Below are 16,494 nucleotides of genomic sequence, written 5' to 3'. Positions count from 1 at the left end.
GTGGATCAAGACTCTTCATGTGGACTGAGATGGAGTTATAGAGATCAAGAAAGGGGAGAGAGGAGTTGGTAAAGGTCCAAGTGAATTTGAGGGCAGAGTAGGTTGAAGTTGATGGGTCCATGGGTGCAGAATGCAGCACCAATGCAGTCATCAATGTTTGGGATAGAACTGCAGATGCTGGTTTACACCGAAGATAGACACAAAATGTTGGAAGAACTCAGCGAGACATGCAGCATCTCTGGAATGGGTGAATGTTTTAGGTTGAGACCCCTCTTCAAACTGAGAGACTGTGGTGAGGGAGTCGCAGAGATATGGAAGGATAAGGTGCGAAAAAAAGTGGTGCTAGAGTTGGCTTGGAAGGAAGACTGCTCCACGTAGCCAACAGAAAGGCAGGCGCAGCGAGGGCTCATGCAAGTACACCTTTGAAGTGTCAGGAATTCAAAAGAGAAATTAAGAGAAAAGAGGCAGAGTTGCTGCTTTGCAGCGAATGCTGCGCCAGAGACCCAGGTTCGATCCCTAACTATGGGTGCTGTCTGTACGGAGTTTGTACGTTCTCCCCGTGACCTGCGTGGGTTTTCTCCGAGATCTTCCGTTCCTCCCGCACTCCAAAGAGGTACAGGTTTGTAGGTTAATGGGCTTGGTAAATGTAAAAATTGTCCCTCGTGTGTGTGGGATAGTGTTAATGTAAAAATAACAAAAATTGAAACAATTTAAACTGGTCGTCTCTAAAAGCTCCAACTACAATCATCTATTTGAAACTAAACGAAACATTGTTCCCATTCTTGGGCAGTGATGTTGAGTGGCAAAGCTCTAGCAATTAAGGTATCATTAAATAAATAGCATTTATACTATTAATTACCAAATAGACTGAGTATAATGAACAATCATTGTGCAAATCCAGCGACCATTTAAAATACTAGGGAGGATAAGGGCAGGGTGCTAATTTTGTAAAGGAAATCGGCGGATTGGCGTAAAATGACCAGTAAATTCTGCAGATGTGTAACCAAGAGTGCACCCTCTTTCATCCATGAACCCACCGGTTGATTTGCACATTAATAACGATGTGTATCATTAACACACCATTTATTTGCAGGGAGATCAAGCCCAATATTTCATCGTGAGGGATCAGTCCACTGCACGGGCTCCCAAGGGGAACGGGAGACGCAGTTACAATTGATTTATTCGAATGCAAATTAACTCAGTTATTTTCAGAAAGTAGCACTTTGGGAAAATGGTTTACAAACAATTTGACAGAAGACAAGGTGGGTGTTGCTGGCGAGGGAACAACATGATGTGCTGGATTTATGATTTCCAAAGACTTCACTATTTGCCTTCCGTTAAGGACTTGTAAAAGAATGTTTGGTACCATTAGTCAACAACAACATTGCTGTTATATCATGTAAAGAGATCACATCTAGCTTTTTGCGTCTAACAACATCTAGTCTACTTTTGTTTTTTTAGTCACTGTACACCAATGCATTTTGTCTCATCAATTTTAACAGAATCAAACTGACTTCATTGTTCGGGACGGAAGGAATGGGCGACGTTTCGGGTCGAGACCCTTCTTCAGATTGATGTCAGGCAAGGGGGCGGGACAATGATAGAATGTAAGACCAGTGGGAGAACTGGGAAGGGGAAGGGGATGGAGAGAGAAAGCTAGGGCTATCTCAAGTTAGAGAAGTCAATGTTCATACCGCTGGGGTGCAAACTACCCAAGTGAAATATGAGGTGCCGTTCCTCCAATTTGCGCTGGGTCTCATTCTACAATGGAGGAGGCGCAGGACGGAAAGGTCAGATTGGGAATGGGAGGGGGAGTTGAAGTGCTGGGCCACCGGGAGATCAGGTAGGTTACGACGGATTGAGCGGAGGTGTTCAGCGAAATGATCGCCGAACCTGTGCCAATTGGCTTCATACAAACGCTTTATCCCAATCATCACCCTCTGATGCCCATGTTCCAATGTCCATGCACCAATCCCCAATCTCCATCCCAAAATCCCTATCCCAATCCCTATGCCCCAATTTCTGACCTGTTACGCAATCTCTCTTCCTCATCACCTATGCCCCAATTCTTTCTCGCAAACCATTTGCCTTCATTCTATTTCTCAAATCACTATTTCCCTTGCCCCGAGTCCCCAGATTGTATTAACCCATGTCCCCATGCAATGTGGTTGTAATCACTCCTTAGCCCCTTCCTCTCTAGCTCTAGTTCCCTTGACTCTTGCCTCATACCCCATTTCCTACTACCCTACTGGGGTTGCCTTGCCCCCTACCTGTCTCATTACCCCAATCCCTTACTGTGGTCCCGTTCTACTATCTCCCATCATCTTATTTCCGTGTCAAAGGCACAAATCCCGCAGTTTTATGGCAACAATAGTCTTGCCCTATTCCCATTCCTGTCTCATTGACCGAATACATTTTCCAATCACCTCCACCTATCACCCCATTCTTGAATCCACCTGCAAAGTGCCCAAATACCCCTGTTCTGTTGTTCAATTGCCCCGATCCACCCACTAATGCCTTATTCATTTGCCTAATCTCTGCACTAAACACCCCACCCATTTCTCCCATCTACTACCAATGCCCAAATGCCCTGTTCCATTGCTCAATCCCTTTGCCCCAATGCTGCCCCATTGCCCAAATCCACCTATCAAAGGCCAAAGGCAGCCATTCCATTGCTCAATCCCCTTGCCCCAATGCCCCCACCCACCTTGCCCCAATCCGCCCCTGCACATGACCCTCATCATTTCACCCTATCGCCCCTTGTGGCTCCTCTCACCACCCCTCTTCCCTCCCCCCTCACGAACTCCCCTACCCCAACACTCACCCTCCCCTCTACTCTCTCCCATCCACTCCATTCTCCCCCTCACCACCTCCCCTCCCCTCCTCACCCCATCTCTCAACTCCCTTCCCCTTCCCTCACCTCCAATCCTCTCCTCCCCTCATCCACTCCCTCCTTCTCTCCCCATTGTTCTCTCCCCTTCTCCACTATCCCCTTTCCTTCTCTCCCTCTCCCCTTCCCCTCTTCCCTTTCCCCACATCTGCTGATTCCCTTTTCTTCCCCATCCCCTCCTTTCCCCTCTCATTCACATCACCTCTCCCCTCATTCCTCATTCCCCTCCCCCCTCCCCTTCCCTCCCTTCTCTCGCCTCTTCACCACTAACCCTCCCCTCTTCCCCTCTCCCATTTTCCCACACCCTCTCATTCCTCTTCCCCCTCCCTCTCATTCACCACCACAACCACCTCTTCCCTCATTCTCCTCTCCAACCTTCACTCCCAATTCCCCTCATTCCCTCCTCTTCTCCCTCTCCACTCCACCCCCCCCCCCCTCTGTCTCCCACCACCTCCCTCTCTCCCCCCCTCCCCCTCACCACCTCATTCCCTTCTCCCACTATCAACTCGCTCTCCACTCTCCATAATCCCTCATTCTCCTCATTCCTCTCCTCACTCCCTCTCCCTCTCTCTCACCCTGCCACCACCTCATTCTCCCCTCACCTCCACTCCCCTCACCTCCACTCACCTCACCTCCACTCCTCACCTCACTCACCACTCCTCACCTCCACTCCTCACCTCACCTCCACTCCTCACCTCACTCACCACTCCACTCACCTCCCCTCCACTCCCCTCACCTCCACTCCTCACCTCACCTCCACTCCTCACCTCACCACCACTCCCCTCACCTCCACACCTCACCTCACCTCCACTCCACTCCCCTCACCTCCACTCACCTCACCTCCACTCCCCTCACCTCCACTCCTCACCTCACCTCAACTCCACTCACCTCCACTCCTCGCCTCCACTCCACTCCACTCCTCACCTCCACTCCACTCTCTCACCTCACTCACCACTCCACTCACCTCCACTCCACTCGCCTCCACTCCTCGCCTCCACTCCGCTCTGTCTCCAGAACACTCTCCGCGATCCGTCTCCACGGCAACCGCCGGCGCCGCTGCCCCTGGCAACGGACGGAGGCCGCGCGGCCCCAGCAGCCGAACGCCATCCCGCCTCAAAACCACCCCAGGCCCCCTGTCCAACCCCCCTCCCCCTACATGCCCTCTACACACACCCCACACCCACAACCCCCCTACACACACCCCACACCCACTACACACACCCTACACCCCCTACACACACATTCCACCCCCCTACACACACCCACACCCACAACCCCCTTATACACACCCCACACCCCCTACACACACATTCCACCCCCTACACACACCCACACCCCCCACCCCCTTATACACACCCCACACCCCCTACACACACATTCCACCCCCTACACACACCCCACACCCCCTCTACACACATTCCACCCCCCTACACACACCCTACACCCACTACACACACATTCCACCCCCCCTACACACACCCTACACCCCCTACACCCCACCTTCCACCACCACCCTACACCCACCCTACACCCCCTACACCCACATTCCACCCCTACACCATACTCTCCCACCCTCACCCCACCCACACCCCCCATCCTACGACCCCCAACACCCCCCCGAACACCCCCCCCCCCCCCCCCAAACAATCCACCCATTCCATCCACGCACCCCCCATACGCCCCTCCCTCTACACACACAACCCCCTACATACACCCCACAATCCCCCCCCCCTTACACACACCCCCTATGTACACCCTACACACACACCCCACACTCCCCCTTATACACATCCTACACACACCCAACACCCCCCCTCTACACAACTCCCCCAACACCCCCCCCCCCCCCTACATACATCCCCCCCCCCTTACACACACACCACATCCTCCTACATACAACCCCTACACACCCCACATAACCCCTACACACACCCCACCAACCCCCCAAACACCCTCCCCCCTACACACATCCCCACCCCCACCCCACCCCCCAACACACCCCCAGATACTTGCTAAACTCTTGTCGGAGAGAACCAGCATCTGCAGTTCTTTCTTACACATTTTGTCCACTCCACTGCGAAATCTCCTCATGGTATGTCTACTTTGAAGACGTTCTCCTCATCTCTCCGATGAGAGCTCAGCAACATACATTCTATCTTTGTCCCACCCCTTCCCCTGACATCAGTCTGAAGAAGGGTCTCGACCAAAAACGTCGCCCATTCCTTCTCTCCAGAGATGCTGCCTCACCCAATGAAATTCTCACTTGCAACAGCACATCAGAATATGTAAACTCAGCGGGTCTAAGGTTAAAAAAGAATAAGTGACATTTTGGGATGGCACCCTGCTTCAGACAGCTGAAGGGTCCCGACTTGAATCGTCACCTATCCACCATGTTCTCCGCAGATACTGCTTGACCTGCTGAGTTATCCAGCATTTTCTTATGATGATGGGCATAAAAAGAAGACACTAAGTTCTGGACATTTTTGGTTGAGCGTCAAGACTTTCTTCAGACATAGTATTCTGCCCCCTCCCCCCCCCCCTTACAATCAATCTGAAGAGGGTGCTGACCCAAAACTTCACTTATCCATGTTCTTCAGAGATGATGACTGCCATGGCACTTATCCATGTTCTTCAGAGATGCTGACTGCCATGGGACTCAAACGGAGGCTGTAGATGCTGGAAATCTTCAGTAAAAAAACACAAACTGGTGGAGGAAGAAGAGAAGAAGACTGAAGTCACCAATTCCTTTTCTCCAGAGATGCTGCCTGACCCCCTGAGTTACTCCAGCATTTTGTGCCCATCTTCAGGCTTGTAGCTTAATTGGCTACTGTAAATTGTCCCAGGTGTGTAAGATAGAACTAGTGCACGGGTGATTGCTGGTCAGCACCCGAGGACAGGATCAACCCTGACAGATCAAATCAAAGGACACGATGGAAGGTTGCTACTCTACCGCCGTGCCACTGTGCCGCCTTTATGTAACAGATAGATTAATTGAATGAATGATTGGGGATGATAAGCCATGATCACATTGAATGGCGGTATTGGCTCAAAGGGCCGAATGGCCTAATCCTGCACCTATTGTCTATTGTCTATTGAATGAATGACTGAATGAATGAATGAATGAATGAATGAATGAATGAAGGAATTAATACTTTATTGACACATGTCACAATGCGCAGTAAATTTCTTTGCTTGAATACCTTGCCAAGGTGTGCAATTGTCGCCTATGAAGGGGGCTTACAAAGTTACAAATTCCCACCCCGCCCCAGTTCCCCCTTTGTTCTTCCCCCCTCACAGAGGTCCCCCCACACTGGGTCCTCCATTGTCCATTGTTCTACCCTCCCCCTCCCTCAGAGCTGTCCCCGACGCCGGGTCCCCGTTGCTCTTCCCCTGAGGCAGTGGTGCCAAAAACTATTGTCCAGACTGCTTCAATTGAAGAAGTAAGGAGTGAGGTCCTCAAGTTGTGTATTTTTTCCGAGGACAATGGGCTTTGGACGGCCTCTAATGCCAGAGGTAGTGTTAGCCCTGAAGATATCCTTAGACCAAAGGGGAAGAGATCGCAGTAGAAACATAGAAACATAGAAAATAGGTGCAGGAGTAGGCCATTCGGCCCTTCGAGCCTGCACCGCCATTCAATATGATCATGGCTGATCATCCAACTCAGTATCCTGTACCTGCCTTCTCTCCATACCCCCTGATCCCTTTAGCCACAAGGGCCACATCTAACTCCCTCTTAAATATAGCCAATGAACTGGCCTCAACTACCTTCTGTGGCAGAGAATTTCACAGATTCACCACTCTCTGTGTAAAAAATGATTTTCTCATCTCGGTCCTAAAAGACTTCCCTCTTATCCTTAAACTGTGACCCCTAGTTCTGGACTTCCCCAACATCGGGAACAATCTTCCTGCATCTAGCCTGTCCAACCCCTGAAGAATTTTGTAAGTTTCTATAAGATCCCCCCTCAATCTTCTAAATTCTAGCGAGTACAAGCCGAGTCTATCCGGTCTTTCTTCATATGAAAGTCCTGACATCCCAGGAATCAGTCTGGTGAACCTTCTCTGTACTCCCTCTATGGCAAGAATGTCTTTCCTCAGATTAGGAGACCAAAACTGCACGCAATACTCCAGGTGTGGTCTCACCAAGACCCTGTACAACTGCAGTAGAACCTCCCTGCTCTTATACTCAAATCCTTTTGCTATGAATGCTAACATACCATTTGCTTTCTTCACTGCCTGCTGCACCTCCATGCCTACTTTCAATGACTGGTGTACCATGACACCCAGGTCTCGTTGCATCTCCCCTTTTCCTAATCGGCCACCATTCAGATAATAGTCTATTTTCCTGTTTTTGCCACCAAAGTGGATAACCTCACATTTATCCACATTATACTGCATCTGCCATGCATTTGCCCACTCACCCAACCTATCCAAGTCACCTTGCAGCCTCCTAGCATCCTCCTCACAGCTAACACTGCCCCCCAGCTTTGTGTCATCCGCAAACTTGGAGATGTTGCATTCAATTCCCTCATCCAGATCATTAATATATATTGTAAATAGCTGGGGTCCCAGCACTGAGCCTTGCGGTACCCCACTAGTCACTGCCTGCCATTGTGAAAAGGACCCGTTTACAAAAGAGTAAAGAGTTACAGTAAAGAGAAGACGTGTCGTTGGTACGGGTGTCATGGCTTGTGAGGAGATGGCAAGAGAATGGGGTTGAGAGGGAAAGATAGATCAGTCATGATTGAATGGCGGAATTGACGGTGGGCCGATTGGCCTAATTCTGCTTCTATCACTAATGAACGCTGAAAGAAAAGTTAAAGGTTGGAGAACCTCGTGTGCTCTTTGTCTTCTTGTCGAGTCCACACACAAGATTAGAAGTCGTTCAGCCAGAGCTGAACACACATCTTGGCATCTGCACACATTGGTGTCTGTCTTGTCGTTTCTTGTGCTTCTTGTGCATGGTGGTGGAAAGATTGGTGGAAAAACAGGGCCGCGACGTGAACGCTCTTTCCTTGACCCCCACCTTATGTAGTGTTCTGATTATTTTTAAGGTTTAAGCGAAGAAATTCTCACATAGACTAGTTGAATTTTGGTTTAGTTTAGAGATACAGCGTGGAAACGGGCCCCTCGGCCCACCAGGTCCGTGCCGTCCAATGATTATCAGTGCACCCAGTGGCGGACTGGCCAGGGTGTCAGCTTGCCCGATGGCAAGTGGGCCCCTGATGAAGTGGGCCCCCTATATCAAGTGGGCCCCTGATAAAGTGGGCCCCCTTTGTCTCCTGGCAACCAATATTTTTAGACTCAGTCCGCCACTGTGCACGAGTTCCATCTCACACGCTAGGGACAATTTACAGAAGCCAATTAACCTAAAAAACCTGCACGTCTTTGGGATGTGGGAGGAAACCTGGAGAAAATCCACGCGCGTGGTCACAGGGAGAACGTACAAACTCTGTACAGACAGCACCAGTAATCAGGAATGAACCCGAACTCTGACGCTGTGGGGCAGAAACTCTACCACTGTGCCACCCTTAAATTATTTTAAGGGAAAATAATGTGCAGGTCTACAGAGAAGTGTAGTGGTACTGAATAGGCTGAAAACTGGCATTGATTTGCTGGGCTTGATGCTTCTTTACATATCCTAGTGAAGGGAGAACGAACAAACTCCGCACAGACAGTTCAAGTTCAAGTTCAAGTGTTCAAGTGAGTTTATTGTCATGTGTCCCTGGATAGGACAATGAAATTCTTGCTTTGCTTAAGCACACAGAAAATAGTAGGCATTTACTACAAAACAGATAAATGTGTCCATATACCATGATATAAATATATACACACATGAATAAATAAACTGATAGTGCAAATAACAGAAAGTGGTTGGTAATAATCAGAGTTTTGTCCGAGCCAGGTTTAATAGCCTGATGGCTGAGGGGAAGTAACTATTCCTGAACCTGGTTGTTGCAGTCTTCAGGCTCCTGTACCTTCTACCTGAAGGTAGCAGGGAGATGAGTGTGTGGCCAGGATGGTGTGGGTCTTTGATGATACTGCCAGCCTTTTTGAGGCAGCGACTGCGATAAATCCCCTCGATGGAAGGAAGGTCAGAGCCAATGATGGACTGGGCAGTGTTTACTACTTTTTGTAGTCTTTTCCTCTCCAGGGCGCTCAAATTGCCGAACCAAGCCACGATGCAACCGGTCAGTATGCTCTCGACTGTGAGAGACTGTAGAAGTTAGAGAGAGTCTTCCTTGACAATCCGACTCTCCGTAATCTTCTCAGAAAGTAGAGGCGCTGATGTGCTTTTTTGATGATTGCATTAGTGTTCTCGGACCAGGAAAGATCTTCAGAGATGTGCACGCCCAGGAATTTGAAGCTCTTGACCCTTTCAACCATCGACCCGTTGATATAAATGGGGCTGTGGGTCCCCCTCCTACTCCTTCCAAAGTCCACAATCAGTTCCTTGGTTTTGCTGGTGTTGAGGGCCAGGTTATTGCGCTGGCACCATATGGACAGTTGCTCGATCTCTCTTCTGTACTCTGACTCATCCCCATCAGTGATACGCCCCACAATAGTGGTGTCGTCAGCGAACTTGATGATGGAGTTCGCACTGTGGTTCGCTACGCAGTCATGGGTATAGAGTGAGTACAGCAGGGGGCTGAGCACGCAGCCTTGAGGTGCTCCCGTGCTGATTGTTATTGAGGCTGACACATTTCCACCAATACGAACAGACTGTGGTCTGTGGACGAGGAAGTCAAGGATCCAGTTGCAGAGGGATGCGCAGAGACCCAGTTCTGCGAGTTTGGTAACCAGTTTGGAGGGGATGATTGTGTTGAATGCCGAGCTGTAATCAATGAATAACAGCCTGACATATGAGTTTTTGTTGTCCAAGTGGTCCAGTGCGGAGTGGAGGGCCAGCGAGATCGCATCCACCGTTGATCTGTTGTGGCGGTACGCGAACTGCAGTGGGTCCAGGTTTTTGTCGATGTAGGAGTTGATTTGCTCCATGATCAACCTCTCAAAGCACTTCATCACCACCGGCGTTAGTGCCACTGGTCGATAGTCATTGAGGCATGTCACCTTACTCTTCTTGGGCACCGGTATAATTGATGCCCTTTTAAAGCAGGTGGGGACCTCAGACCTCAGAAGTGAGAGGTTGAAAATGTCCGTAAAAACTCCCGCCAGTTGGTCCGCACAGGTTTTTAGAACACGACCGGGTATACCATCAGGACCAGGTGCTTTTCGGGGGTTCACCCTCCTGAAGGATTTTCTGACATCGGCCTCTGTGACTGAGACTGAAATGCCATCGCAGCGAATGGGGGATCGGGAGGGCACATCAGTATTTTCCCTGTCAAAGCGTGCGTAAAACGCATTGAGCTCGTCAGGGAGTGATGTTACACCGGCATTCGAGCTGCCTCCTGGTTTTGCCTTGTAGGAGGTGATTGCATTCAGACCCTGCCACAGCTGCCGGACATCTGTCTCGTCCTCCAGTTTGGAGCAGAAGTCCCTTTTGGCCTTTTTGATGGCCTTACCAAGGTCGTATCTGGTCTTCATGTAGGCCACTGTATCGTTGGATGTGAATGCCCTGTGTCTGGACTTCAGGAGAGTGCGGATCTCAAAGTTCATCCAAGGTTTCTGATTGGGAAACACTCGGAAGGTTTTTGTAGGGATGCAGTCCTCCACACATTTCTTTATGAAGTCTGTAACGACTGTGGCATATTCGTTCAAGTCCGTTGCCGAGTCCTTGAACATTGCCCAGTCTACAGACTCCAAACAGTCCTGGAGTTGTTCTTCTGCCCCATCCGACCAGCTCTGTGCTGTCCTCACTTCTGGGGGTGCGCTCTTTAATTGCTGCTTGTAGGCAGGAAGAAGCAGCACCACGGTATGGTCGGACTTACCGAAGTGAGGGCGAGGGATAGAACGATAGGCATTCTTGATGGTGGTGTAGCAGTGGTCGAGGGTGTTAGGTCCTCTGGTGCAGCAGGAGACATGTTGGTGGAAGTTGGGGAGTGATTTCTTGAGGTTCGCCTTATTGAAGTCCCCAGCAATGGTGGTAAATGCCTCGGGGTAAGACGTCTGGTGTTTGTTGACCACGGCCTGCAGCTCCTCCAGTGCCAGACGGACGTCTGCCTGGGGTGGGATGTAGACCGCGGTCAGGATAACGGAGGTGAATTCTCTCGGGAGGTAGAAGGGACGGCACTTCACCGCCAGATGTTCCAGGTGTGGAGAGCAGGAGTTGGACAGGACTGCCACGTCGGAACACCACGCAGAGTTGACCATGAGGCAGACGCCCCCTCCTCTCCCTTTCCCAGATGCCAGGGTACGGTCCATGCGGTGGATGGAGAACCCTTCAGGCTGGACCGCTGAGTCTGGGGAGCTGGGGTTGAGCCATGTCTCTGTGAAACAGAACACAGAGCATTCCCTCAGCTCCCTTTGATAAAGCAGTCTTGCCCTTAAGTCCTCCACTTTGTTTTCAAGGGTGAGAGAAATAGAGATGAGATCAAGTGCGAGAGTCATAGAGTGATACAGTGTGGAAACAGGCCCTTGCCCACTTGCCCACACCGGCCAACATGTTCCATCTACGGGCGGTCACGATGGTGCAGCGGTAGAGATCCTGCCTTACAGCGAATGTAGCGCCAAAGACCTGAGTTCGATCCCGATTACGGGTGCTGTCTGTACAGAGTTTGAACATTCTCCCCATGATCTGCGTGGGTTTTCGGTTTCCTCCCACACTCCAAAGACGTACAGGTTTGTAGGTTAATTGGTTAGGTAAATGTAAAAATGTTCCTATTAGGTGTAGGATAGTGTTAATGTGCGGGGATCGCTGGTTGGGGTGGACCCGGTGGGCCGAAGGGCCTGTTTCTGGGCTGTATCTCTAATCAAAACTAAACCCTCATCCCACTTGCCTGCGCTTGGTCCATATCCCTCCAAACCTGTCCTATCCATGTACCTGTCCAACTGTTTCTTAAACGATGGGACAGTCCCAGCCTCAACTGCCTCCTCTGCCAGCTTGTTCCATACCCCCACCACCCTCTGTGTGAAAAAGTTGCCCCTCAGAATCCTATTAATTATTTTCCCCTTCACCTTGAACCTCTGTCCTCTGGTCCTCGATTCCCCTACTCTGGGTAAAATACTCTGTGCATCTACCCGATCTATTCCTCTCATGATTTTGTACACCTCCATAAGATCTCCCCTCATCCTCCTGCGCTTCTATATTCAGATAGCTGAATGTGTTTGTGACCTTGATTAGTTAGATGATGCAACATTACATGCATTTAAAGTGCAATACAACAAAGCAAGGTCAACGCAGTGACTTGCAACAATTCAAGCATTAGATCATGCCATGCAGTCTGACAGAGGTTTACACCGAAGATAGACACAAAATGCTGGAGTAACTCAGCGAGACAGGCAGCATCTCTGGGTAGCAGGAATGGGTGACGTTTCGGGTCGACACCCTTCTCCAGAGTGAAGTCAGGGGAGAGGGAGATACAGAGATAAGGAAGTGTCAAGTGTGCAAACGAGTCGAAGGGGATGGAGGGGTGGGATATTGCAACCTTCACGTGGTCCGCCCTGTTTCGACGAATGCAATCAACCTGGCGTGCACAATCAAGTAAGATCAAATAGAACAAGTTGTCCTACAACTTTAGGCTGTGCACGCCATACGCAAGAAGAAGAAGAAGAAGAAGGGGATGGAGATCAAGGAAAATGTAGAATAGATCATTGGTAGCTGGAAGAAGGTAACAACAAAGCAAACAGAGATAAAATATAATCGGAGACAGTCAGACTGGTCGGAGAACTGGGATGGAGCAGGAGGGAAAGCAAGGGTTACATAATAGAATCGTTTTAGTTTAGATTACAGCGCGGAAACAGGCCATTCGGCTAACCGAGTCCGCACCGACCAGCGATCCCACACATTAACACTATCTTGCACACACTAGGGACAATTTATACCAAGCCGAGTGTACGTTCTCCCCGTGACCTGCGTGGGTTTTCTTTCGAGATCTTCCCTTTCCTCCCACACTCCAGGTTTGTATGTTAATTGGCTTTGTAAATGTAAAAATTGTCCCTAGTGGGTATAGGATAGTGTTAATGTGCTGGGATCGCTGGTCGGCACGGAAACCCGGTGGGCCAAAGGGCCTGTTTCTGCGCTGTATCTCTAAACTAAACTAAACAATTAACATACAAACCTGTACATCTTTGGAGTGTGGGAGGAACCCAAACTTGATCGGAGGTCACGGGGAGAACTTACAAACTCCGTACAGAACCCGTACATGGTCGGGTTCGAACCCAGTTCGCCAGTGCTGCAAGCGCTGGAAGGCAGCAAATCTACCATTGCTTTTGTTGCGTGCTACCCAGTCTGCGGAAGGACAATACATGATTACAATCGTGTCATCAACAGTGTAGAGATACATGATCAACGGAATAACGTAAATAACATTTAGAGCAAAATAAAGTCCAATAAAGTACGATCAAACACTTTATAAAGTATGGTCAAACAAGGGTTTTCAATGAGGTAGATAGTAGCTCAGGACTGCTCTCCAGTTTCATTTAGTTTCGTTTGGAGATACAGTGCAGAAACAGGCTATTCGGCCCTCTGAGTCCACACCAACCAACGCTCCCCGCACTCTAACACTATCCTACACACACTAGACTTTACATTTTACCAAGCCAAAGCAATATGGGGGAACAAGCAGGAATGGGGTACTGATTTTGGATGATCAGCCGTGATCATATTGAATGGCATTTCCGGCTCGAAGGGCCGAATGGTCTACTCCTGCACCTATTTTCTATGTTTCTAATTAACCTACAAACCTGTAAGTGTTTGGAGTGTGGGAGGAAACTGAAGATGTCGGAGAAAACCCACACAGGTCACTGGGAGAACGTACAAACTCCGTACCGACAAGCAGCCATAGTCAAGATCGAACCCGGTTCTCTGGCGCTATAAAGCAGTAACTCTATCGCTACGCCACCATTGATAGGATGGTTCAATTGCCTGAGAACAGCTGTACTTGAATCTGGAGGTGTGCGTTTTCACACTCCAGTACCTCTTGCCCGACGGGAGAGGGAACGACTGGAGTAATGCCCCTGTCCCACTTAGGAAATCTGAACGGAAACCTCTGGAGACTTTGCGCCCCACCCAAGGTTTCCGTGCGGTTCCCGGAGGTTGCAGGTGGTTGCCGGAGGTTGCAGGTGGTGGAAGCAGGTAGGGAGACGGACAAAAACCTCCGGGAACCGCATGGAGACCTTGGGTGTAGCGCAAAGTCTCCACAGGTTTCCGTTCAGGTTTCCTACGTGGGACAGGGGCATAAGACTCATCCTTGATTATGCTGCTGGCCTTGACGAGGCAGCGTGAGGTATAAATGGAGCCCGTATGGCTCACCTCGTGGTCTGATAGTCAGGAAAATAGGCAAAGACTGAAAAGCAGAGCACTTTAGGGGACGACACAGTGATAGAGTTGCTTCCTTACAGAGACCCGGGTTCGATCCCGACTGCGGGTGCTGTCTGCACGGAGTTTGCACGTTCTCCCCGTGACCTGCGTGGGTTTTCTCCGAGGTCTTCGGTTTCCTCCCACACACTCCAAACACGTAGGTTAATTGGCTTGGTATAAATGTAACAATCGTCCCGAGTGTGTGCAGGATAGTGTTAATAGGCGGTGATCGCTGGTCGGTGCGGACTCGGTGGGCCGAGGGGCCTGTTTCCGTGCTGTGTCTCTAAACTAAACTGGAAAAAAAATAGCACAGAGGAAGAATGAAACTCCAGAGAATAACATTTGGGATAAATAAGACCAATTAGATCCCAGACAGGCCCATAGAAAGGATTAATGCCAGTTGTCGGAGCAGCGAGACAGATTTGTTGATTTTTCCTTTTAATGAAAAGTAATACCCCGATATTTTATTCGGAATGACCCCACTGCTATTTTCTTTGATTTTGTGTGTGTTTATGGTAATTCTTTATTGCAAGTTGTAGGGTCTCATTTCTCTGGCGTGCGTGCGGCAAACTCCATCTCAGTTTTATTTAGCCCACTTGGTCTATTGTCCTTTATTTCACCTCTCAGCAAGGTAATTAAACACATTTAACAAATGGTGAGTTTAAATCTCCTCACTTATAATCAATAAACTCTAAAAGAGCCTGCTATCATTATCTGATGGTGTAATTCACACACCAAATATTCAATTTCCCCATTAACATTCAATATGTAAAATTAAATTGGACAGGGCTGACAGGTTAGCGATGAAGGTAAATAATGAAGGAAGCTGTTTTGTGTAAATGATCTGAATTCATCGTATTGGCTCGAACTGTGCGTGCCGCATTTTGTCAGCTCTTTAACGGCAGCCTAAAGATTTAAGGTGGGGATGGAGAAGGCTACAAAGTGGGATAAATCTGTGTTTGATGGCATTTGCCACTGTTTACAGCATGACTCACTCCTCTAAACAGCAGTAAATCAGGCGCTGAGTTAGGAGAACTGGGAAACGGCCCAAGTCCTGGGTGCAGTGGTGCAATAAATAACAAACACCGTGCCGTTTGCCTTTTACAGCGATGCAGACCCTAAAACAAGCAAAAGAAATTAACTGTAAAATTCATCACTTTAATAGGCACCGTTTTTAAACTTCACCCTGCCATTTTACCAAAAGCCACAGCTTGATGAAGACATCTTTTCGCTGCCTTCTTTAGATTTCTGGGCTCTCGTGTGCCTCTGTCACTCTGTGAATGATTCTGTTCCTCTTTCAATCTACTTGTCTAATCTTACTCTATATATTAATTTATCCATACATATTTCCTTTGCATCAATCTTACTATCTATCTATATATCCAAATATGTGTCCACTTATCTATCCATGTAATCTATTTATCTATTCTAATCTACCTCTTTGTCCAAGATAGACACAAACGTGCTGGAGTAACTCAGCGGGACAGGCAGCATCTCTGAAGAGAAGGAATGGGTGTCGTTTCGGGTCGAGACCCTTCTTCAGACCTCATCCCTCCATTATCCTTCCCCTCTGGAATTGAATGGCCAAGATACTATGGGGAAAAAAGTAGATTAAGTCTTTCCAAAAGTCCCACATGCATCAGAACAGCCTGAAGAAGGGTCTCCGGAGATGCTGCCTGTCCCGCTGAGTTACTCCAACACTTTGTGTCTATCTTTGGTTTAAACCAGCATCTGCACATACCTCTTTGCCCATCTATCTCTACATTCTACCATCAGCCCATATTTCCAACTATATTTGTCTTTATTTTTTTATCTTTCTTTATTTCTATTTTCTTTCCTTGAATTGAAAGGAATTGAATATTTTATTGTCAGATGTGACGTCACAGTGAAATGCTTTGTTTGCACATCCAAGGTATACAAATAGTCACCGCATAAAGGGCCCTGACAGTTGCTTACAAAGGGCTTCAGGACGGCGGAGCGATCGGGGAGGAGCGGGAGGGAGGGAAGGAAGCCGGAAAAGGAGAGAGGGGGAGGAGGGAGAGAGGGAGAGGAGCGCGGAAGGAAGCAGGCAAGGAGAAAGAGGGGGGAGAGGGGAGGGAGAGAGAGGAGGGAGGGGGGAGGAAAGGAAGGAAGGAAGGAAGGAAGGAAGGAGAGGAAGTGAAGGAAGGAAGGAGGAAGGACTGAAGGA

This window comes from Amblyraja radiata, chromosome 7 (genome assembly GCF_010909765.2).
Source record: "Amblyraja radiata isolate CabotCenter1 chromosome 7, sAmbRad1.1.pri, whole genome shotgun sequence".
Classification (NCBI taxonomy): Eukaryota; Metazoa; Chordata; class Chondrichthyes; order Rajiformes; family Rajidae; genus Amblyraja; species Amblyraja radiata.
The sequence above is the reverse complement of the archived record's forward strand: the minus strand, read 5'-3'. Positions refer to the sequence as shown.